The following is a 10,904-nucleotide window of genomic DNA, read 5'->3' as shown; positions in this document are numbered from 1 at the left end:
GGTGTTCAGGCTCTTGTTGTAAGAGCTCTGGAATTGAATCCTTAGTCAAGATTGTAAGGAGTTTGGTAATCTTATCAAATGATGGAATCCACTGGCTATAATACCCTACAGCCTCTACACTAGCTCACAATTATTTCTTGGTCCTTGGAGCAGACAGTTACTGGAGAGCCTATATGCACTTAGAAATGGAGAAAATACTAGCAGACAAGATGAAACCAAGATATTCCACCTGAGGGAGGCACTATGTACCATTAGTATGGAGACTTTATAGCCCCATAGATGAAGCTGAAGAAGAAGGTGTTGGCTATCTTCTTGGCAAATATCACAGGTAGGTGGTACTAACAAAAGGTCATCTACATGCTGGAGCAAAGTGAACTCTTAAAAGTAATGGAGTTTAGATCCTGTTGTAATAACTGGTAAAACAAGGTGGTGTTTTCTACATACCCTTAAAACAAATGTGTCCAAGTCCACTGTGTATTCTTCCAGATGAAGGGAAGTAGGTATGGGGAATCTGGGTGGAAAGGGGTACTAAAGAAAGCAGAGTACAAATCTATAATTGTAAAACAGATAGCTTCACAGAGGATAGAAGAGGCAATGATGTCAGGGTTAAATACTCTCAGATGTCTAGGTGTAACATAAGCATTATAAGCACATAGAAATTATACAAAGTGTTAAAAAGGTTTGCAATCTGGAACTGGTTTGAGTTTCTTAACATGCAGAATAGGAGTGGTACACTAATACATGTTTCCTAAGAGAATCAATAATAGGTGAGATTCCTTCAACAGCCTCAAAAGGCAAAGGGTATTAAAGGACAGATAATGAGGGTGTGTGTGTGTGTGTGTGTGTGTGTGTGTGTGTGTGTGTGTGTGTGTGTGTGTGTGTGTGCGCACGCGCTCCTTTTAGTAGTAATTTAAACTGGAACAGTGTATTTTAAAAGTCCCATGTGAGAAGATTAACCCACAAGGAGTCAGGAATGACTGGTAGGTGTCTGTGGTTCCTGCCTTTCTTTGTCTGGATAGCAGAAGGCAATACAGGAAACGGTGGGACAATCTCCTCATCATCATTAGTGAGGTCTATTAATACAGAGATCATTGACCAAGAATCTTCTGGGAGTGTAATGCTAATGCAATACCCACAGCAGCTGCTATGGACAAGCATGTGTATTTCCAGGGTAAATTCGCAAAATATAAACTCTCTTCCTCAAAGAGGAAACCAATTTATTTATTCAGATACCAGAAACCCAAATCCATCAGAGTAACAAAGAAATCTATACACATTATCAAAGAAGGGAACATGGCCATCCCCAAGGCTTCCCTCCTTCAGGCCTCCCCACAAACTCTCTTAGGCAAGATCACTTTCTCTCACTCAAGTTGGCTGCTCTCTTTCTGCTCCATCGTTCTTGCTCCAACCATTCAGCAAGCTCCTCCTACCATGTAAATCAAGCTATAGGCTGGCCCAGAGCTCAAAGCAGGTCACATGGGCCTATTAAGATGCAGGGAAGATATTCAAATTCCCTTACCATTACAGGTGCAGAGACAAGGAATTGCCAGGAAGCCATGATGTGGTAGCCCATAATCGACACAAAAGATCTTGTCCTAGCAAATTATCTGATGCCTTTGGCATCAACAAAAAAGAATGCTGCACTGAAAGAGGGCCTATAATAAAAGTTTGTGGTAATAGAACACATACCATTTTGAGATGCTCCTTCAATTCCTATAATGGTTTGGGATCCAGTAGAAATATACCCTGGACTTGAGTTCCATTTCAAAATTAAATTAGAAATACTAGTGTCTATTAAAAAATCATAAGAAACATCACCAATTTTAAAAGTGACAGGAGGCTCTCCAGCGCAGGCAGAGGCCAAGATGCGGGTAACAAGGGCAAATACATCTGGTTCAGGAGTAATGAAATGTTCGCTATAATCCATGGTTCCTGACTCTCCTTTGTACCTTCATGCCAAAGACTCTCTTGGAAATTTCACAAAACTATCGTTGTTTGGAAACTGAGGTCTAAAAGCCAACTCTGTTCCTCAAATGTAAATCATGTTTTTTCTTCATGCATTCCCTCCTAAAATGAACGTGCTTTTTTAGAATAATAAAAGCACATTGGTAATTTGAAGCTGGGACTACTTGGGCAGCAACCCAAATTGAAGGTGTTGCCTTTTTTTGTTTTTTCCTTTGGATTTTTTAATAAACATACTGAGCAACGTCTTTGAATTTGCTAATGCAACTAAGATTAAAAGGGAAGCAGAAAGCTGGAAAACAATTTTTTTTACAACCAGTGTTTCTGATAAAGGCCTCATTTCTAAAATCTATAGGGAACTAAATCAAATTTATAAGAATTTCTAAGTTGTTCCCTAGTTGATAATTGGTCAAAGGATATGAACAGGCAATTTTCAGAGGAAGAAATGAAAGCTACCTATACTCATATGAAAAAATGCTCTAAATCACTATTGTAGAAATGCAAATTAAAATAACTCTTAGGTTCCTCATCATACTTATCAAAATGGCTAACATGATAAAACAGGAAAATGATAAATGTTGGAGAAGATGTGGGAAAATTGGAACACTAATGAATTGTTGGTGGAATTATGAACTGATCCAAACATTTTGCAGAACATTTTGGAGCTATAACCAAAGGGCTATAAAACTGTGCACACCCTTTGGCCCAGCATTACCACTTGTAGGTGTGTATCCCAAAAAGATCATAAAAATGAGAAAAACATCCATATGTACAAAAATATTCATAGCAGTTCTTTTTAGTGGTGGCCAAGAATTGAAAACTGAAGGAATGACAAAACAAATTGCAGTATATTAATGTAATGGAGTAATATTGTTCCATGTCCTGGTGAACTCCAGAAAAACCTGGACTTAACATGAAGTGATGCTGAGTGAAATGAGTGGAACCAGAAGAACATTGTACACAGTAACAGCAATGTTGTGTGATGACTAACTAGGCTTAGCTCTTCTCAGCAATGCAAGGATCTAAGACAACTCCAAAAGACTCATGATGGAAAATGCTATTCATATCCAGAAAAAGAACTATGGAGTCTGAATGCAGATCAAAGCATATTATTTGCTCTCTTCTTGTTCCTTTTTTTCTCATGGTTTCTCCCATTGGTTCTAATTCTTCTTTACAATATGATTAATGTGAAAATATGCTTAATATGAATCTATATGTTTAGCCTATGTCAGACTGCACATCATCTTGGAGAGAGTGGAGGGAAGGGATGGGGAAAAAATTTAGAACTCAAAATCTTATATAAGTGAATGTTGAAAAATAAAAATAAATTAAAAAAATAGAAAACAAAAAAGTTCCAAATTGTTCTTCAGAATGGCCGGGGCAGTTCACAACTCCACCAACAGTGCATCAATGCCCCAATTTTCCCACATCCTCTCCAACATTTATCATTTTCCTTTTCTGTCATGTTAGTCAATTGGATAGGTTTGATGTGGTACCTTAGAGTTGCTTTAATTTACATTTCTCTAATTACAAGTGATATTTTTTCATATGACTATAGATCGCTTTGATTTCTTCATCTGAAAACTGCCTGTTTATATTCTTTGTCCATTTTGTCAATTGTGAAATGACGTACTCTTATCCATTTGACTCAGTTCTCCATATATTTGAAAATGAGACCTTTATTAGAGACACTTGCTATAAAAATTGTTTCTCAGCTTTGTACTTTCCTTCTAACCTTAGTTGCATTGGTTTTCCTTGTGAAAAAACTTTTAAAATTTAATGTAATCAAAATTATACATTTTATAACTCATGATGTTCTCTCTCTCTAGTTTGCTCACATATTCTTCTCTTATTCATCAATCTGACAGGTAAATTATTCCTTGCCTTCCTAATTTATTTATTTTATTACCCTTTATGTCTAAATCATGCATTCATTTTGATCTTGTCTTAGTATATGATATAAGGTGTTGTTCTTGTTTCTGCAATACTGTTTTTTCATTTTCTCAGCAGTTTATGTCAAAGGTGACTCTTCTTCCAAAAGTCTGGGTCTTTGAATTTATCAAACACTAGATTACTATGGTTATTTACTACTGTGTATTGTGTACCTAATCTATTTAACTGATTTATCACTTTATTTCTTAGCTAGTGACAGATAGTTTTGATGATTACCACTTTATAATGCAATTATAAAGCCAGCGTCCTTTACATTTCCTCCCATTAATTTCTTTGCTATCCTTAGCCTTTTCTTCTTTCAAGTGAATTTTATTATTTTTCCTATTGCATAAATAATTTTTGATAATTTGATTAGTATGGCACTGAATAAGTAAATTAATTTTTATTATATTGGCTCAGTCTACTCATGAGCAATTAATATTTTTCCACTTGTTTAGATCTGACTTTATTTGTGTGAAAAATAATTTGTAATTGTGTTCATATAGTCTTGGGTTTGTTTTGGCAGGTCGATTCCCAAATATTTTATGTTTTCTCCTGTTATTTTAAATGGAATTTCTCTTTCTATCTCTTCCTGCTGGATTTTGTTGGTAATATAGAGAAATGATGATGAATTATGTAGGTTTATTTTATATCCTGCCACTTTGCTAAAGTTCATTTTTTCAGCTAGCTCTATAGCTGATTCTCCTTGATAGTATTTTATTTAAAATTTTCCATCAGTACTCATTGTGGAAATTGATTGATAGTTTTCTTTATCTGTTTTGATCTTCCTGATTTAGGTATCTGCATCACATATTTGTGTTGTAAAATAAAAATTGGTAGAACCCCTTCTTTGCCTTTTTCTTCAAATAGCTTATATAGTATTGGAATGTTTGGTAGCATTGACTTGTAAATCCATCTAGCCCCAGGAATTTTTCTTAGGGAGTTACTGATGACTTGTTCAATTTATTTTTCAAAAGTGGAGTTACTTAAGCATTCTATTTTCTCTTCTGTTAACCTAGGCAATTTATATTTTTGTAAATATTCATTCATTTGGCTTAGATTGTCAGATTTATTGGTATATAATTGAGTAAAATAGTTTTAGAAATTGCTTTAATTTTTTCCTTTGGTTGTAAATTAAACTTTTTAAATTTTTGATACTGGGTATTTGACTTTTTTAAATCAAATTAACCAATGGTTTATCTATTTTATTTTGTTTTACAAAACCAATCCTTACTTTTATTTATTAATTTAATGACTTTCTTACTTTCAATTTTATTAACCTCTCCTTTGATTTTCAGGATTTCCATTTTGGTGTCTGATGATTTTTAATTTGTTCTTTTTCTATTTTTTTTTCCAATTTCATACTCAATAAACTGATCTGCTTTTTCTCTATTTTAGTGATGCTAGTGTTTAGAAAAATAAAATTTCCTCCAAGTATTGTTTTGGATGCATCCTATAAATTTTGCCATGTTGGCTCACTGTTGTTATTCTCTTTAGTGAAATTATTGATTGTATCTATGATTTGTTCTTGGACCTACACATCATTTAGGATTAGATTATTTAGTTTCCAATTAATTTTTAATCTATATTTCCATGGCCCTTTACTGAATGTAATTTTTCTTGCATTATGATCTGAAAATGATGCATTTAATATTTCTGCTTTTCTGCATTTGTTTGTGAGGTTTTTATGCCTGATTACATGGTCAGTTTTTGTGTAGGTGCCATATACTACTGGAAAAAAAGGTATAGTCTTTCTTTTTTTATCTTGTATAAAATATGCAGAACAAATTCTACTAGATTTTAATCATTTCCCTTGTCTCCTGCAATCTAGTTCTATAGATCAGTAATTGGCTATAGTCAACTGTACTTTGAGAAATCATTCAGGTTAACTTTGGGATGTTACAGAATAGGCCTTCCTACGTTGGAAAAATTTAAGTTTTTTACAAATATTTAAAGAAACAATCACTACCTCCTTGGGAATATTATCCTCAGCAGAATTGTAAATGGATGACATCTTTCCTATGTCAAGTGCAGGGTAGATGGGAAAGAAAGAAAAGTCTAAGATACTCTCTCTACATAACAGTGGGTTCACCAGCAAAAGCAACTTTGCTTATATGAAAAGGGAACTTTAGAACCCTGTAGGAGTCAACACATTCATGTCTCTTGGTTTGATGTTATGGGTTCGTGGAGGTTGTTTCTTCCCTTGCATCACTGGAAGGTCCATCTTAAGTGGCTTGAAGGCTGCTGGGTCTTTTTGCAATTCTAGTAGCCTGAACCCAAATGAGCTCCATTGGTGATGGCTTCTGAGTACCTCCGTAGGACTGGACACTGAAACCAGTGTCAGATTTCTGAAGAGTTTTTGGTCCAAACAGGCTCCATTTTTCAGATGAAGGTTGGTCTCTATCTCTATTTCCAGAGTCCATGCTGCTGACATCTAGGCCAGGTTAGGAAGTAGAAGATCCATGAGTAAACCAGCCTCTGGGCTTTTGCTTGGGAGAAGAATGGGGTATGCTACTTGGAGAAGACTGGGTTGAAGCAGTCAGTCTATCTTCTTTTATTATTTCTCCGTTTTGTAACTGCAATTTATGGACTGCCTCTGCTACACGGTGGTAGTTGGTTTCTTCTGTGGTGAGGCCTTTATGGGGAGTGTATCTCGAGTCTGTCAACCCTACCCGCTGCTCAAATCGCTGGATGCTTTCTTGCGACTGCTTTGTAATTAGAGAATTCATGATGAAGGGCATAGCCTTGGCCTCCACCACTGAGGCCTTATTCATTTGGTCACTGGAAGCTGAGGGGATTACGGAGAAACTGTTTTCTCCTTCCTCAACCTTGGAAAGCTGTTGGTACTTCTGATCTGGGATGACCAGCTTTTTCCATAGAACCTTACTGCACATGTCAGATGAAGGTGGAGTCATCGGTGTGGGATCCTCCAGGACATCATCATAACTGAATGCCCAACTATGCATTCTAATTGACAAAGACATCTTGCCTAGAAGCCCACCTGTACTGTGCTCAATAGCAGGCACATCTGGCTCTCTGGATGATGCCATGAAAGACTGTGATCCAGGTGTTTCTCTAGATAGGTATCTAGAACTCTGATTCTCAAAGTCTATGGAAGTTATGCAGTTAAGACAAAGATGTCAAAAGGGAACATTCTGCATATAGTGATAGACTAGCAAAGAATTCCAAGTGGCTCTCATGCAGAGGGTCTACAGACAGCTGGGTTTCTGTGAGGAGGGGAGTGGGATGGAGGAAAGGGGGGGGAGAAGAGACCATCTGCAGCCCGAGGCTTCACCATGGACAGGAAACTGAAACTAACAAGGTTCTAGACCCTGTCACTCCCTAAGCACCCAAGCACGGAGAGAACCGAAGCCATGATGGAAGCCAAGACACAAATGGACCTCAGCGAGGAGAAGTAAAGCAAAGCCAGTATATTCTTTTCTAATCCCATTCAATTTCCTTCACAGTTTTATTATATCCAACTTTTCTAAATTTCTTTTCACATCCTTAGCTTCTTTCTTGTTTATTTTTTTAAATTAGATTTTTTCCATTTCTGAGAGGGGAAAGTTGAGATTTCCTGCTAGTATAGTTTTAATGTCTATTTCCTGCTGTGACTTATTTAACGTCTTTAAAAAGTGCAAGTCATATCATCATTTCTCTGATGGTATGGTCTTCATTGGCAATGAAGGACGAACACAACAACTGTACCATTTGGTTCATATATGTTTAGCATTGATATTAATTCATTGTCTGTGGTACTTTTTAGCAAGATGTAGTTCCCTTCCCTATTTCTTTATTAAAGAATTAAAGAATACTATATTCTCTAAATAGATGTATTTTTTTTCCTGCTGCTATGTCTGAGACTATGATTGCTACCCCTGCTTTTTTTTTTAATTTGGCTGAAGCAAAATTGATCCTACTCAAACTTCTTACATTTATTTACCCTGTTTGTGTCTCTGTGCATCAAATGTGTTTCTTGTAAACCACATATTTTCAGATTCTGGTTTTCAATCCACTCTGCTATCTGCTTCCATTTTATGAATGAGTTCATCCCATTCACATTCAGTTATGATTACTGTGTAATTCTCTCCATCCTATTTTCTCCCAGTTTATCCTTTACTCTCTCCTTTCATTCTGCCCCTCCTCATAAGTGTTTAATTTCTGACCACTGCCTCCTCCAATCTGCCTTCCTTTCTACCAGTATCTCTTCCGTTTTATTCCTACTTACCTAAATAGTAAGATAGATTTCTATACCTAACTGAGTATTTGTGTTATTCTCTTTTTGACTCAATTCCAAAGACAGTAAGATTCAAACATTGCCTGTTACCCCTGCTATGTTTCTCTCAATTATAATAGGCCTTTCACATCTCTTCATGAGAGATAATTTGGCCCATTCTACCTCTACTTTCCCTCTTCCAGCCTGTTTTCTAACTTCTAACTTTATGTTAAAGTTGAACTCTACTCCTGGGGTAGAAGTGGTATTGTTTGGTCTCTCTGTGCAGGGATTTGCTGCTGCCCTGTGCTAGGAGTGTGGGACCTTGTTGCTTGCCAGAGCTGGAAGTGTGGGGTCTCTGCTGGTCTGAGCTGGGGTTATGGGACCTCTCTGCTGGCCTGTGGAGTGGCCAGGGAGCCTTGCTGCTGGCTTGCTGGGTTGCATTCTGCTGCTGTCTCACCTTTATTGTCTTCATGAAGGCAAAGAAGTTACAATCCTTTTATTGGACTTCACTCCCTTTTTACTTGAGTGAGACCTTTCTTGTTGACCTTTCAAGTTTTCTTGGGCTAGAAAATTGCTTCACCTCATTCTTTTGTTGCTTCTGCTGATCCAGAATTAGTTTTTTTTGGCATTATTTCATTGTTGATTGGAGGTTAATTTGAGAGTGCTTAGGCAAGCACCTTACTCCACCATCTTGGCTCTATCACCCTCACCCTTCATTTTCAAAGAGGACCAATGACATCATGATGCTGGGTAAAATAGTGATGATGTGATCTGGATGAGTAATGACTTTCATGTGCATTGAATTTAAGTGAGGCAGAGTAACACAAAGTTATCTTACTCTCTTTGCCAAAGTCATCAAAGCACAGTGGCAGGACAAAAGTCAAGATGATTGGTGATGGCTTGGAAAGCTCTAAGCACTCCACAGTGTCTGCTTCAACTGCCTTAATGGCCATTGGAACAAATTGTTCTCATCTGCTTATTCTGCTAGAGGAAGTATTCACAGACTTCTGTAAACATCTCCCTAGATCAATTACATGTTTGAGACCTGTTGGTTACCTTCTACTTGATTTATCTACTTGGTTTATCACAGTGTGGCTACTGTGTCTACTACAGTTCCTTGGCATCACAGGTAAGAGGAGAGAAAAAGGCCCTTTTTGGTACTGTGGTCAGAATTCATCACTGAGAGATTTATTTGATATGGGTGAGAACTGTCAATAGCCAATTCTAATTTTTCCAAGATGCAGTAGTCAAAGGTGCCATACTTTGGTCAGAATAGTTCATCAGCTGAATCCCTAGCAATCCTGTACCAATGGCCTCTCTGTTTAATAAGGCATGTTTTTTTCATTCTTAGCTGAACTATATTTCTCCTTTCAGTTTGCATATGACCAATTGTATAGAGACAGACTTCAGGATTGCTGTAGGAGGTAAAAACCTCCTGCTAGTTTTTTTCTTATCTCTCAGAATTTCTCTTCCAAGGAACCACGTGGTTTAGCTGGATCTTCAGCCCTTATTCTCTATTATGCCTCAGTTTTCCTGGTTAAGTGTTCCTGCTTCTGGAGCTTTAGTCACAGACTTTGTCTTTGACTTATGAATGAATGAAACCCATGAATCCCCTTCTAGGGAATTCCTCTTGGCAGCCAAAGTGTTCCAGTTTGTAGCCCTTTATTTTTTGAGACAATTCACAAAATCATGCTCAAGTTGGATTCTGGGTGGTTGCCACTAACTGTAGTGCCAGGGTGGGGGGCTATTTTATGACTAATGATTTTTAATGGAGGTTCTGAAGACTGATTCTTAATTCTGAATTTTTCAGTTGAAAAAAAAAAAACCAAACCAGCCAAATAACTACTAAAAATGTAAGTATGTTTTTATGAAGAAAAACAAAATATGTAAATAATAGGTTAATTTGATTTAAAAAAATAGAGAAGAAAACCAAATTACAAGTGTCAAAAATGAAAAGGATGAATATACCACTAATAAAGATGAAATTAAAGCAATTATAAATTTAACAATTTATTTGTTTTTAATTTTTTAGTTTTCAACATTCATTTTTAATAAGATTTTGAGTTCCAAATTTTTCTCCTTCCTTCTCACTCTCCTCCCCAAAATGGCAAGCAATTTGATATGGGTTATAAATTTCCAATCATATTAAATATATTTCCACATTAGTTATGTTGTAAAAAGAAAAAAAACAGAATAAAAGACAAAAGCCACAAAAAAACCTCAAAAGTGAAAATAAATGCTTCATTTTGCATTTGGAGTCTATAGTTCTTTCTCTGAACATGAATCGCTAAATTTAAAAATTTAAAGGAAATGGAAGAATATTTATAAAAATATAAATCGCCTAGATTAGCAGAAAAGGAAACAGACTATCCAAATAGACCTATTTTAGAAAAAGAAATTGAACAGGCCATAAATGAGCTTCCTAAGGGAAAAGCACTAGGGCCAAATGGATTTATAGGTGATTTCTATTAAACACTTAAAGATCAGCCAATTCCTATATTAAGTAAATTATTTGGAATAATAGGTAAAGAAGATATCCTACCAAATTTCTTTCATGAAACAAATATGATAGTGATACCTAAACCAAGAAGAGTAAAAACAGAAAAAGAAAATTATCGACCAATTTCATGAATATGGTTACAAAAATCCTGAATAAAATATCAGCTAAAAGACTACAACAATATAGTAGAAAGATTGTACATTGTCATCAAATGGGATTTATACCAGAAATGCAGGTATAGTTTAACATAAGGAAAACTATTAACACAATTGATCATATCAACAATGAAAGTAA

The 10,904-nt window shown here is 36.1% G+C and overlaps 1 pseudogene; it reads right to left on the bottom strand.

Moving 5' to 3' along the window:
* Positions 1-6,016: 6,016 nt before the first annotated feature.
* LOC140525623 (putative monooxygenase p33MONOX pseudogene) lies at positions 6,017-7,020 on the bottom strand (annotated as a pseudogene).
* Positions 7,021-10,904: the final 3,884 nt, after the last annotated feature.

Source organism: Notamacropus eugenii, chromosome 1, assembly GCF_028372415.1.
Source record: "Notamacropus eugenii isolate mMacEug1 chromosome 1, mMacEug1.pri_v2, whole genome shotgun sequence".
NCBI lineage: Eukaryota > Metazoa > Chordata > Mammalia > Diprotodontia > Macropodidae > Notamacropus > Notamacropus eugenii.
The sequence above is the reverse complement of the archived record's forward strand: the minus strand, read 5'-3'. Positions and strand labels throughout refer to the sequence as shown.